This window comes from Pezoporus flaviventris, unplaced genomic scaffold (genome assembly GCF_033815535.1).
Source record: "Pezoporus flaviventris isolate CSIRO_AGI_PZ_B2104156 unplaced genomic scaffold, CSIRO_AGI_Pfla_v1 ptg000001l, whole genome shotgun sequence".
NCBI lineage: Eukaryota > Metazoa > Chordata > Aves > Psittaciformes > Psittacidae > Pezoporus > Pezoporus flaviventris.
The window spans coordinates 43,174,504-43,189,204 of NW_026892549.1; the positions used below are offsets into that span (position 1 = coordinate 43,174,504).

Below are 14,701 nucleotides of genomic sequence, written 5' to 3' on the forward strand. Positions count from 1 at the left end.
ACCTGTAGCTGTGCCTGGGATTGCTCCGACCCAAGTGTAGGACCTTGCACTTGGCATGGTTAAACCTCATGAGGTTGGCATCAGCCCACCTTACAAGCGTGTCGAGGTCCTTCTGGATGGCATTCCTTCCCTCCAGCGTATCAACTGAACCACACAGCTTGGTGTCATTGGCAAACTTGCTGAGGGCGCACTCAATCCCACTGTCCATGTCAGCGACAAAGATGTTAAACAAGACCGGTCCCAACACCGATCCCTGAGGGATGCCACTCGTTACTGATACCTATTTCTTAACTACTAAACTGGCATTTGGCGTGTTGGACTCATCTTTCATGTCTTCTGCAATTCAGAGGGAAAGGTACTGTCTGGAGCTAGTGAGTGCTTACAATGAATCTTGTGAGATAACAGCATAAATACATCAGGGTAGATGGTATATCATAATATACTGGAAAGGATCTGATTATATATAGTTTGCCCTATGTTTAGTGGACCTGAAAAATGTGTGTATTAATTATTTCTTCTGAATTTCTTCAGTTTCTTGACAAAACTTATGGTCCTGGTGTCGGGATAGAACATCCAGATATTGGTAGGACATTGAGCACCACTTGGAGCTCCTGGATCTTGCAGTACATCTGGCTATACGAGTTCATCTTAACAGAGACTAAAAAAGTTACAAGGTTGTTTGAAAATATTTTATTCAGAGTTTAAACACATAACAATGCTGGGAAGACCCCCTGAAGCATTTCACAAAGAACTTTATTAAATGCAAAACAGTACCATAATTGAAAAAAATAAAAGCAGGAGAGTAACAAGAAAGGTAACAAATTCTATACTTAAGCATATTTAATAATATTAAAATATTTAATTCCTCTAAAATAGCCAATTAGTGTTGCAGTACTGGGTTTTGTACAAAATGTGGTGCCGATATTGTTTTCTTGGAAGTGGAGGTATTCAAGGCCAGGTTGGACAGAGCCTTGGGTGACATGGTTTAGTGTGAGATGTCCCTGCCCATGGCAGAGGGGGTTGAAACTAGATGATCTTAAGGTCCTTTCCAACCCTAACTATTCTGTGATTCTATTCTATGATTCTATGACATATTTTAGTCATACTAAAGAGCAGCTTTTCACTATGTGAGATCAATATTTGTGTTCAGGGTGAAAATGATCTAAGGATCCTTTTAGTCGTAGTTCATGTCATAGCAATTGTTCCTTAGTCCTACCCAGAAGACTTGTTTTTTTCCTCTTAGATCAAAACTTATGCTGGTGGAAAAAGCTGGTGTAATGGAAGAGTTAGCACTTCAGTCTAGAAAATAAGATATTTCAGTTAATAAATAGAGATGCACTAAGTGTATGAAAATGATTTTGGTGTGACCCTGACAGCATGTGACAGCATATATGTAATTCAGTATAATTTCAAACAAAATATAGTGATTCTGTCACTTTTAAAATACATATAGTTAAAAACAATTCTACAGAAATTTGCAAAATGGCATGTTCAAGATAATGAAAACAAATGCCAAAACACTGGTGCTCCTTTGACAGTTTTACCAGCAGTAGTGTGGTTTTGCACATTGTGTATTCAACTGTAAGACCTCTTGGCCTTTTTCCATTTTACCTAGAAACAGATGTAAGATCTCTTAACATATTTTTTTTTCTTTTAAATTACTATGGTATATTGACAAAAATTTCACTGGGAGCAGAAGTCACCATAACAAGCCCTTTTAGAAATGCATTCATTGTGTCATGAAATCCTGCATTTGCTAATTATCTTTCCTTAACTCTATTGCAGACCTTCAAATTAACAGCTATTGCAAACTATAGGCAAACAGTAGGTGCCTGACTTAATTAACTCTGACTCTGTGTGATGTGATTTGTATCTTGGTGTTGCTTGTGCTAAAAATGGTCACCGGTTTTCCTATGGCATATGGCTGTAATTCTTCAAAGGGCTGTGATATAGCAACTTTATAGAATACTTTATTGTTATTTGATGATTTAGTTATTGTTATGGCCTGCAGATCAGAAGACCTGCAAGCACCATGGCACAGCTAATGGAGTAATGCCAAACTAATTGCATTATTGTTTTGATTAAGACCTCCTATATATAACAAATAAAAAATATTAATAGGAATACCAGAACAGATTTGCTGTATGGCCTAAACAGAAACAGACTGCATGATCACATGGGTAGGATCTTCTGAAGGGCAGAAGACCACTGCAGTCAAGGAAGAGATTTCTTATTTTCCCCTGCAAGGTTAAATTCTAATCCTAACCACTGTCCTCTCCCTGCACCACTGTGGCCATGCACAGTTACTTTCAGCTCCTCAGGAGATGAAATTCAGCTGCTCAGCTGCGGGTATGGTTATACTTCTTTGCTGTCCTACTCCTGGTACAATATCTACTTCATGAAAATTCTGGGGACACTGTGACAGCAATTAACACCAACAAAAACCTGCCAGCTTTCCAGGAGCCCTTCCGGACAGATAGATTTCATCCTCACTGTGGGGAGGAATATATAAAATAATAACAATGTTCTGTTTTGAAAGCACAAAGTCATGAAGAAGATCATTCACAAAAGACCAGTCTGGATCCAGGTGGCACACTCTGTCGATCATCTCTGCATCCTGCTTAAAAGGAGGCAGTCCAGTGTACCCACACATCTTTCAATTTATTACAAATTTGTAAAAATTTGGGGTTTTTTTTTGTTTTTTTATTTATTTTTTTTTTGTATAATATACAGTTGTGAATGCCCCATCTTTTTGATCACCGTGAAAAGACTTCTACATTTTGAGGCATAAAATGCTGCACAAACGTGTACACAAAAATAGTAATTTTCTTCAACATTTTGTTACAGAATGTGTGGTAAAGCCCGTATCAGAAAATGTCATAGATAATAACTATCAACCAATTAACCAGTAGTCATATCAATACTTAGAGTCACACCATGTTTTAATACCTGATGAATATTAATATTTTTTGGTTTTAATGGACTGTCTCCTCAGATGTTAAATTTGAAGGGAGGCAGTATACTTACCTTACGGTTGGCAGCTGTACTTTCTATTTTGAGTTGAGTCCTTACGGTCTTTGCAAAGTACCAAATGTTCCTATTTCCTATGAGAAGGGTTTCCAAATAAGCCTTTGGCAGTATTTCTGAACAAAATGGGACTGCTGCAGAAATAAACTGGCTTTGTGTCTCAAATCTCCATGGGGCTTATGAGGCAAAATGACTTCAGCAGAGAAAGTAGGTTAAAGCAAGGACAGACAGCCTCCTCAATGAACGGAGCTAGAAATAAGCACAGATACTCACCCCATTCTGTACACTTAAGATTTAGTAGTTCTAAAAAAGAGCACAGGTAAAAAAAAAGAATAAAATTACTAATGTTTATAAAAACATGTTCATTAACTCTTACTTGGATGAGTTGTCCTGTAAAACTGCCATGACTCAGCTGTAAACTGCCTTTGCTTTATAGACATAATTTAAAATATCTCATTTGATATAATCTTAAAATTTGAAGGTAGCCTGTTTTTTGACATGAATGTTTTGACATGAATGAAAACTTTATTTGATTTTCTTTTTGGTGTGTGTTTCTGCCAATATGCATTAGCAGGCATTGGATGGTTAGGGTTTTTGTTCTGTTTTTGGAAGCACTGAATAGGTAATGTGCTTGTGTAAGGATAAATAGGATAATGAGTGTCTTGTTAATCAATTAAGACATTAAATAATTCATGTTTTAATAAAAAAAACAATTCTAATTGTTTTTTAGAATTTCTTCTTTCAGGGATGGACTCTCTAGAAATTAAAATATATTCTTAATTTTTCCCTACCTAATCAAATAGCTGTTGTTTTCCTCCATACCAGTTGTCAGCAACAATGTGGATTTTGTCCCCTACCTTCTACCTATAGCTATTACTTCTGGAAATAATTTTGTAACATCCCTAATATATTATTCCACTGCTTTTCAGCTCCAGTTATGAATTACCTTTAATGGAGTTACTAATTTTTGACACTGAGTAGTTTTCATAGCTCCAAAATGTACTGATAATGTTTCTATCACTTCTGTGTCATGCTTTATAGTATCACTGTGTATCACTGTGGGAAATTAAATTCTAAGAACAGAAGCATCTTATTTTTCTGAGCTTTTCTCTCTTCTTTTTGTAATGAAACAGTGCCCCCAAGAGCCTTTATTTAGGAAGGGGTAGTTTAAGAAAATTAAGTCAATTAATGGTTCACCAGTATATTAATCCCTAAATATAAAAAATCTGCCAGGCATTGCAACCACAGATGTTGGTTTGAAGGACAGTCAAAAGGCAGTTTGGTTTGGTTTTCATATTTTATGCCCAATAATAGAAAGTTAACTTAACGACTAAATTCTTTTAATATGTTTGGAGACCTCTGCCTGCAGAGGACATCTTTGCTGGTATTCTGAAGAAAGGGAGAATGCGCTGTCTGCTAAGGCTGCAGAGCACTGCTTCTTAGTGAGTTTCTTTATTGGTGGGCCGGTTTTGCCCTTTGCCGATTGACATCAGGACAGCGGGCAGCAGTCCAGGAGGCAGCAGAAAGCACTGTTTGTTTGTTTGTGTGGATAAGCAGAGAAGAAAGATGGCATGAAGTGAAGAAGAACAAAGAGAAAACCAGGAAGAACTTTAGCTACAACAGAGTTATAAAATACAAATAATGAGCCTATTATGCATTTTTCCTAAACTACATGAAATACACATGAAAATAATCATGAATAGCCCCTAAATCTCACAGGGGCAGATATTTAAAGTGTTGAGAGTCATCACTACTTTTTCTGAGTAATACACAACAGTTGGTTGACAGCATCATGACTGTTGAAAAACTGAGGAATCATCATCACAGCATCTAGTAGATTCATCATCCTCAATGGAGAAATTTTTTGAAGAAAAATTCGGAAAGGAAAAAAATGCCAGTTTACCTGTCCATTAGCCTTTACATTAAGAGATAGCATGAGGGAGAGGGGAAGGGTAAGAGAGAAAAAGCTTGAAAACAGGAAAGGATGCCACTTGGAAAAAAAAAAAACGAAACAACCCTTCATTAATCATTACATTCAGTGCAGACTTGAATTTAATGTACTATTAGCACCACAGAGCACAAGAGGAATTGTAAATAAAATGAAAAGAAAAGGGGGGGTTGGGGAAAATTAATCACTGGCTTCAGTCTGCAAACTAGCATTGTAATTGTATTTAATTATAATCCAAAACTGTATGAGATTACTCACCATATACAGACAGGACAATTAGGACTGTGGATCTTCCCAGGAAAGATGATACCCATTCCGATCTGACTCCTTGATACTATATTGATGTAGTTATCTACAGAAAAGTAGCAATTTTTATGGTTAAATGAAAGGGTGTATACATCAGAGCAATGCTACAAGTTTTGCATGGGCACTAAACATTTACCTCTGATTAGCTCATTGTTGGGAGTGGCAAAAGGACTGGGAATTGTGGCTGATGGGCTGAGGTTGGGTTTGTGAGAAGAACAGCCAGGAGAAGTGGGCATGGCCCCTCATTTCTCCATAACGGTTGGTTTTCTTATGGGGTAACAGATCTTACCAGAATGGAAAGCAAGAAAAGGATTACTATCAATGAACTCCACAGCAATGAAAACTATTTCAAAATAATTTAAAATGAAAGGTAACAGTGTCTGCCTCACACAGCAGTTACCCTGTGCATCAGTGACAAATTAAAATCCATGAAATGTAAAGGAAAAACTCCCTGTCCTGGCAGTCTTCTCATCAGTCTCATATACCACAGTCACTGACAGATGAGCTTTGCAGCATACTGTGATGTTTAGCAATACAGGCTATTTTACACCAGAACTGAGGAGCTTGGGTTGTGTAAGTGCAAGGCTATGAAAGTCACTCACACATTCATGCACTTCAGCTGATTTTCCACTGCCCAGCTGAGACACCTTCTGGCTTCAGCAGGGTCCTTTGCCACTTGCTGAGCTGGTGACCGCCCTTGCTTTGCTCACTCCTTTTTACGCATTGCTGGTTCAAGGCAGCTGCCTCATCCACAAAAAAAAAGTCTTTTCCCCTCCAATATTTCTTACACCACCCTGATGCCCTAATATTGTCTAAACCCTGAAAAACATTTACCACAAACAGAATTTTGGGTAATTCTATGTCTTTCTCACCATCCCGTTACATAGGTTGGCCGTAAGTAGAAGTTTATAAGTGAAATTTTAAAAAGTACTTGTGAAAATAATTGCTTTAAATAATTTTCACTAATCTGTCACAGGAGCAGCTCAAGATTTCATCCACCACAGAAGGAGAAAATATAAATAGCAGGCATGGTCTCCCAAAATAGCCTGCTAATAGCCAATAGCTCTCTTTAGCAGAGCGATCTAATTTTCTCAGGTATACCTCAATTTAAAAACAGTGATTTCCATCCAGATTCTAGGTCACTGAAAGCTTTAGAAGTCAAAGCCAGTACTCTGAACTCTACCTGGACTCTATGCAGAGCATTTAAGAAAGATAAATAGGTGTAAAAGGCTTGTGATGTGATAAGATCTGTGCGAGAGCAATAGTGCAGTAAACTAGATGATGTTGTTCAGATCAAACATGCAGCAGGTCAGAATGTGGTTATTTGAGTTGTACAGATCTGTGTGAACAAAGATAAGCATAAGAAAGTGCTATACAACACACATACAAGAACTAAATCATAGCATTCCTAGATAATTCCAATTTACAAAGAATAAACTATGTTCTCAGTCATTGGGGCAGCACCAAAATTAAGCTTAACTCTGTGGCACATAGCTTTGTTCTCTGCATAGGAGATGTCTAGATACTGCAGCTTTCCTCAGCTTCATTACGCATTCACTAAATATTTTTACATGGAATTACAAACTGATTTTGGGTCACAGAGTGTGTCCATTCTTTATCTCACTGCACCTAATAATTATTCCTTGTTGTATTAGAATTACAACTAATTAGATTCCCTAATAATAATAAAAGAAACATGCTGTAATTTAGCTGTTAAATGCATCTATGTAACTAATCTTTTAAAGTCTATACTGGCTTCTCAAATAAATGAAAATAAAGATCTACTTTCTTTATCACTATTTTATGGATTTTTATATAGCTTTGACACCACACTTTACAGTCTGATTGCCTCAGAGCATCTCAGGGGTGGAAGAATAAACTCTACTCTGATAAAATTAAACAAGTACTCTTTAAAGGTTTAGGTGCCTTGTGTTCGTTACAGACACTTCGAGATCATTTGCTTGTGTTTTGTGCTTGATATAAGCACAGGAAAGCTGTAGTACTGCTAATCAGCGTGCCTTTTCACTAGACATTCAGTGCATTGCCTGCAGTTCAGGGGATTGATTTTGTTCTGATTAATAAAATGACAGATTTCTGAGCTTTAGTAAATGTTTCACTATCTAACACTCATAAAAATAACTTGTTGCATTTATTTTCTAACATTTAAAATTCAGCATTTGCCTTTAACTGGAAGTTTGTTCTTTTTATTATTAACCCAGTCAGATATGACGCTTGAACAGGTGTATTAATGAGCACAACATTTCATTTCCCAGTGCAGCAAATAGTTCTGCTGCTCTTGAAATTTCTTGCCCCTGACAACTGTAGTCAATATTTGCCAGCTTGAGGTGGTAATACCAAAATATGTTACCACACAGCCCATCACTTGCTGGTAGAGCAACAATCTACAAGCATGTATGTACTGTTGTTACTCCTGCTTGAAACTGTTATTTGGTTGAAGTTTGTGTGTCTGTGAGAGGAGATCTGTTTTTCTGTTGCTTTGGGGTTGATTTTTTTTTTTTTTAGCAATATTTGTAACCAATTTCCCCATCTATAGGAGAAATTTCTACTTCAAATTAGAAGTAATTTCAACTGCAAGTGAAGGCAGTAATTTTTCCCTTTCTTGATTTGATTTCTGTGTAACAGTAAACTCACCAAAGAGAAAATGTTGTGGAATGAAGAAGATAATGGATGGTTTTATAACTGGAGTAGAGTGAATTTTACAATACATGGGAAAAAAGTGACCTCTGTTCAGAAGCCTCTCTGCTCATTAGCAGATGGCTGTGGTTTAATAATTCTACTGTGGCCCAAAGAAGGAATCAAATTAGATGTGTGAAGCTGTCATTACTCTGTGTGTTCCTCTGTTTAGTTCCAGCTTAAAGCATGTCATTCCTTTCATAGCAGCCACTCAGATTACTGTATCTCATCCTTTCCACATCAAAGTGCTGTCAGCACTTTTATAGTATAAAAAGGACGCAGAGATAATTTTACAATACATTCTCTTCAAGCAGCATTGACTTGTACACTTACAACATTTCTTTTTGGTCTGGGATGACTAAAATGAGTAGCATCTTAAAACTGAATAAAACCAGGAACAGAAATACCTATTTAAAATTGGACCAGTGCACCACTGAGGGAATGGTGGGATTTCAGACAGTCAGTTCTTCTCAAGTGCTGTCTGAATTATGTTTCAGTCAATAACAACCATCGTGAGTGTGGAAACATGTCTATTCTTTGGAAAACATGGATCATCTCTTTTTTTTTTACTAAATTAAAAAATACCCTAAAATGTCTTTAGTGAAATATATAGTAAGTCAGGTCCCAATTCCAACATACCAAAGACATAGCCTCAGCTAGTAACCAGTGCATAGACAGCTGGGCTTGCTGTGTTGACCTTATTGCTCTATGACAAAGTAAAGAAGGAAAGAAAAAGAATACAGGAAGAAAGGAGTGAAAGGCAGCAGAAAGACGCAACTTTGTAGGATTGGCTTTGACTTTGTGGACTTTCTTTAAATCCACTCTGCCAAGAGCTGTGCTTTCTTCATAGATGCTCATTATGAAGCTATACATATATAATTTGTAAATGTATGCACTGTATTTCCTAGCCATGTTTGTCATTTACCAGCATCTATAGAAGAGGTCGTCACAGAACTGAGCAAAGGCCAGGGACAGGAAACAGAACTGTGAAAAGCTGATAGATGAACTTCAAAAAGGGAAGGCAGCCTGTGTGTTGGCAAGCAGATGAGCAATTTATGTGGTTCATCTGCCCATCTCCCATTTCAGGTATTCTCAACAGCTGGGCTTGGAAGTGATATGATGTAGGACTTAGCCTTTTTTCAGCTGGTAGAAGGATAAAGGTTTTAGATCTTACTATGTCATTGGAGCTAAACTGTGCTTACTACAGTCAGTTTTTTTTAAAGGAACAACATACTTAGGTTTTCTGATATTCTTCCTGCTGTTTTCTACATAAGCAAGTAATAATGTAACAAGCTCTGGAGTTTCAGGAGGATGTGGTATACCATTTTCAGAAGAGCTGGGGATCTTAGTCATGCAATGGCAGTTGAAGGCAACACAACACAGAGGAAGAATTCTGGGCAGGACAGACCTAGCTACTGCCACACAAAGGATAAAGCTTGATCAGCAGGCAGGAATTGTATGTTTCTTTTACAGAGAAATTCTAGAACTTTGGTTTTATCTCAGATTTCAAAGAATTCAGATTTTATTTTTTTTTCTTATTTACAACAGGGAATGGAACTACAAATCAATAAATAATTACCAAAGCAAAGCATGTAATTTTCAAGGTTATAATACATTATAATACATTAATTTTTTTCAAAATTAAAAAGCAAAGTATAGCTGTGAAATAAGGTGAACATGCTCCCGTGAAAGCATAAAGTTCAATGAGAGGAAAAGTGAATATTTGGATAATTCATTTTTTGAAATTGATGGCAAACCATTCTGAAATCATGGGAATAAAAGTTCAGGTCTACATATATTATGTTTGTCAGATCCATCTCTATCTAAATACTGAGCACCTTTGTCTCGGAATTTTGAAAGACTGCTCAGGTGTATTACGAAAGATTTGCAGTCAAAACTATTTCTTCCTCCCTCAGTCATCTTTTGCTCCCTTATTAGCATATGATTGTCACTAGTGTGTCCTTGGCTCTTCATGAATGCAAAAGGACAAACACTTAATAATACTGTTTCATCTTACACAGAGGTCACAAACTGATCTTAGTTAATGTCAGTGTAAATCTGGAGAAGCTCAGCTGAGCTCAATGGACGTACTCAGGCCTGAAATCAATTATTACACTGGTGTGAGATGGAGCCCAGCTCATCGGCCGGGTTCTGGCATTGAGATGCAAATGGCAACCACAGGGAACAGCAGAGCATTGCCCAGGCATCTCAGAGCCAGTCCTGGCCACCCAGTGCTCCTTGGCACTACTCGTGCAGAACAGGCGAGCAACAATGCTGGGGCGTGCCTGGGTGCTGCATCTCATGTAGCTACATGGCCAAGGAGCAAAGAGGGAGAGATTCAATACAAGTCAGTAATTGTCATGCAGCCATGCAAGAATAGAAACAAAATGCAGCTTAAATACTCCTCCCACAGCTCAGCCCCCATGATTATGATTCTCATAACCAGAGTAGTAGCTGTGGTGCCCATTTTTCCATTTCAGTCTCTGACATCTGTGGGCACTGGCACTGAAACAGACCCCACTGGGATGCCTGGAAGGCAGTGCTGTCCCAGGTTACTGACAGGATATATCAGTTTAGATAAACTGATGCTTCCTGACACCCACCCTGGGAGAGCCACCTTGCAGGAACAGGCTGCAAGCATACACCACAAAGTCCTTTTCCATCTCCTTCCTGTGTCTTACCTCCTACTGCCAACCAACAAGCAATTAAAAATGTGAAGTAATATGTTGTACCAGTTTAAAAATTACACTTCCCACACTATGTGTCATTGTATCACTTTTAAAACAAGGAATTTAACCCAAAGTCGCACATATCTGTACACATACGCACATATGTACACATAGTGGTACCCCAGTAGCACAATGGGATATTCCAGGGGTAGGGATCTGCAGATGTTCTTGAAACCCCGTTCCCAGGGAGCCTGCTTTCCAGCTTGCATTAACTTTAATAATATGCAGAGGTGCTTAAGGGTTTTGTTTCTTTTGCCATATCTGTGTTTTCCCACACTATTGTTCTATATAAAACAGAATAACATTGAAATAGATTTTTTTATCCTTGGTGATATTTATCCTCTAGCGATTTTTCCCCTCTAGTAGCTGATGTAAGTAAATGTGAACAGCGGAAGTATTGATCAAGCAGGTAATTCTGAAAGCAAAGAATGACATAAAATTTAACAAGCAAACTAATCTTCCATTTCTTTTTGTTCAGTATTTATTACCATTATTTAGTGCAGTTTACCTTTCTGCAGTTGTTATGCTACAATTGGCAAATCTGGGAAAAAAAGAGTAAATCACAGAATGGTTTGGGTTGGAAGGGACCTTAAAGATCATCAACTTAATACATAATAAATAAATAAACACATAAAACCTTGACAAACCCCTTGATCTATGACAATTATAGGATAAAGGCTCATATGGAAGGGATCAACAATAATTTGATTTTTTATAGTGAAAGTTTCTTTTTCCCCATTTAACTCCCTACTTTAAGCTCCATATGACTTTTCAAGCTGTCGTCATACCCACATGATATTGATATACTGCTACTAAAACTGAGGGTGATCATTTTCTTCATTCGTAGCACTTCTAGACAACCTGTAACAAACAACTATGCTCTGCCCACTAGCTATGTAAAATATATTCATTGTAAGTGCAAAAGAGAAAGCTTCCAACTCCTATATTATCACCTCTTTATTAAGCTCTTGAAGTTAAAAGATTTAACATGGAGTATAAAGATACCAAATTAAAACCAGTGTTTCAGGCAACATCCTGTTTTGGTGAGAATTACATCTCTTTGCTGAATACAGGCCTCAGAGCTGATGAGAATCAGGGTAAGAAATGATCGCCGCTGCTCCAGCCCTCAGTCCCTGGAACATCCAGAGGGTTCTCTGGGCAAAGGCTGAGAAGGGCAGGGATTTGTCACTCTACTAGGTTAAAGCCGCAGACATAAGAAGGAAGGTAGTTACTAGAGTCTCCAAGAACTGAAGAGTGGTTGGGGCCAATAGGTCAAAACAAAGGAATTTTCTTCACATCAGTCTTACAGAGCGAAATTACATGAATTAGTAAAGAACGATACTGAGGGCACTGAAGATAGAAAGTGTTATGTTTCTAGTTATGGGGTGTAAGAGGCTGCATCACAGTCATGCGTGCAGTAGATGTTGTCACGCTGTGGGCCATATGCTTTTAAGTTTCTCAGGAATTAATAAAGTCATGACTCTGCTTCTTCCAACCTCCCCCACAGGTCAGCCGGATTATGGGGTGTGTTGCCCTCGTGTGCTCTCACACAGCGGTGATACTTTGAAAATCAAGTCTAAATACATCTTCTTCTCACAGGGAACACATAATAATTCTACCAAAAAGTATCAAGACAGACTGTACACAGCAGCTTTGAGATGCAAATATCCTAGCTGTGACTAGTGAGCTAATCAGACTGCGCAGGAGGCAGACAAGTGGAATTCCAGTTTTATATATGGGCACACACTAAACAGTTTTTAGGTATTGTGATCTAGCTAACCTCATTCCTGCAGAGCATCAATCCATCAATCACCTGCCAGATCTATAGCATTTATTTTCTCTTGCAAGCCACAAATCTGAGACAGTCCTGATACATGTCAGTCAAACTTCCAGAAATACCATTCATCGTCTTCGCCACTGAGTGTATTGACAATACATATATAAATATATATACCCTATACATAACTAAGTGATAGCCTGATTAGTTACTTATCTGAGGGCTCTTATAGTGGTTAGAAGTAAGAAATGAATACCGCATTTAGGGTCTTATGCTAAGCTGCTGAGTCACCTTATTTTCTGCAGACTTCAGTAAGGAATGGAGAACAAAAGCCGCTCACAGAATGGTGTCTGTAGGGAGAAGTGTTGTCTCATGACAGCCAGCAGAGCTACACTGTCAGTGGGGACAGCTTCTGTGCTCACTATACATCTAATATCACTCAAGTGACATTACTCAGAATATTAAATAGTGCTAGTATTTCGGAATAGAAGGGTATTGCTGTTGCCAAGTTCTGCACTTATACTTGCTGAAATAAAAGCCATGATAGAATATATATATAAATTCATTTCCTCTGTTACTATGGTGATTAGTCTTAAAAGGTACTATAACAAACATGATGAGTAATAATTATTCCATGTAAAAACCAAACAAACAAATCCCTTGCTCTAGTTCCCCTGAAATGTCAAGCAATTCTGACTGGAACAGGAACTACCTGCTAAGAACAGTGGATTGATATGATGAAGCTGGAGGGTGTCTGCTTTATAGAATTAAACCTTTATAGAATTAATGAATTAACAAAACCCCCCAGCACTGATAATGATAAGCTTGCTTTACTTAAATTAGCTTCTATGAGAAATCACTGAAAAAAAGAGGCTTTTACAATTTATTTTTTTTTAACTGGAGTATGCTCATGGTGTTAAAAGCATGAATGTATAAAAGCAGTGAATTGTAACTCTTTAATGTTGACCTTCTTTTGATAACTCAGCTTTGGCATAGCCTCTGCTTTTAAATGAGAGCACTCAGCTTGTGCTGCTGGCTTAAATTCACTGTATGTCTAGCGAGCTTCAGCAGGTTTAGTGCTTTTCTACTTTAGACCTGTATGACTTTTTCCTCCCCAAAGAAGTAAATTATTTATAAAGCACCAACCTTTTTTAACCCAGCTTCTGACAGGCTGGGATTTTTCCAATCTCAGTTGAAACTGTCTAAATAATTTATCAAGTATTCTTTCAAAGTACAATGAATTCTGAAACCTAAGAAATGTTAAATGGGATTCTTTGCCCTTCTAGTGTGAGTGGGTTACTAAGGTTAAACTAATATTTTCTTTGAACTTTTCTCAGTCCTGTTTCCTCCCACTGTATATAGAGTTCCCTTTTTCTCTCCTGCCGTCTATGTATTCATTTTCATGACATTTTCTATTTATCAGACTTTTCCTTTGTGTTTCTCTGTCTCTTGCTAACTCTTCCCTTACAGAAGAGTCTTCCTATACCTCACCTTAGTTACAGTAAGACAGCTGTCCCTTTAAATGGTCTTTGAGATAGAAAAAACATTAATATCTGTGTCCCAAGCTGTACAGGCAGTATCAGTCCAGTTAAATGTCCTCAGTGTTTTCAGCCCAGCCTCAAATTCAACAAAACCTTCTCCCATCCCCATAAAGAAAACAGTGATGAATTATAAAATCATGGAATAGTTTGGGTTAGAAAGGATCTTTAAAGATCATCTGGTACAACCCCCGGCAATGAGCAGAGACATCTTCAACTAGACCAGGTTGCTCAGAGCCTCATCTAGCCTGACATTGGATGTTTCCAGGGATGAAGCATCTACCACTTCTCTGGGCAACCTGTATCAGTGCTTCAGCATCCTCATCATAAAGAATTTCTTCCTATGTCCAGTCTAAAGCTAGCCTCTTTCAGCTTAGAGCCATTATCCTTGTCCTATTGCTACAGGCCCTACTAGAAAGTCTGTCTCAAGTCTTGAACAGTCTTGAGACCTTTACAAAGATGAGCACGAAGTTTAAAACGTCGATTATTATGTCTAAAAAAACCCCAACACCCAAACCCAAAGACTGGGACTATAAACAGAAGAAAACAACACAAACCAACCCAAAAATGACTGCCACTATTCCAAATTTTCCAGCAGGTATTTTAATCGCTTTAAAATTTTGTCAAATATTTTAGGTGGCTTCCTTTATCTGAATCAATTCAGTCATTTCTACTCACAAAA

The 14,701-nt window shown here is 37.8% G+C and overlaps 1 long non-coding RNA gene across 1 annotated transcript in view; it reads right to left on the minus strand.

The window, feature by feature from the left end:
* Positions 1 to 1,174: 1,174 nt before the first annotated feature.
* LOC133269956 (uncharacterized) overlaps positions 1,175 to 14,701 on the minus strand; it is a 50,837-nt gene continuing 37,310 nt past the window's right edge. Inside the window, exons 3-5 of the long non-coding RNA XR_009743629.1 lie at positions 9,298 to 9,390; positions 5,234 to 5,327; positions 1,175 to 1,299 (exon numbers count right to left, since the gene is read on the minus strand). This is a non-coding gene — a long non-coding RNA (uncharacterized LOC133269956). The remainder of the gene's footprint in view (positions 1,300 to 5,233; positions 5,328 to 9,297; positions 9,391 to 14,701) is intronic.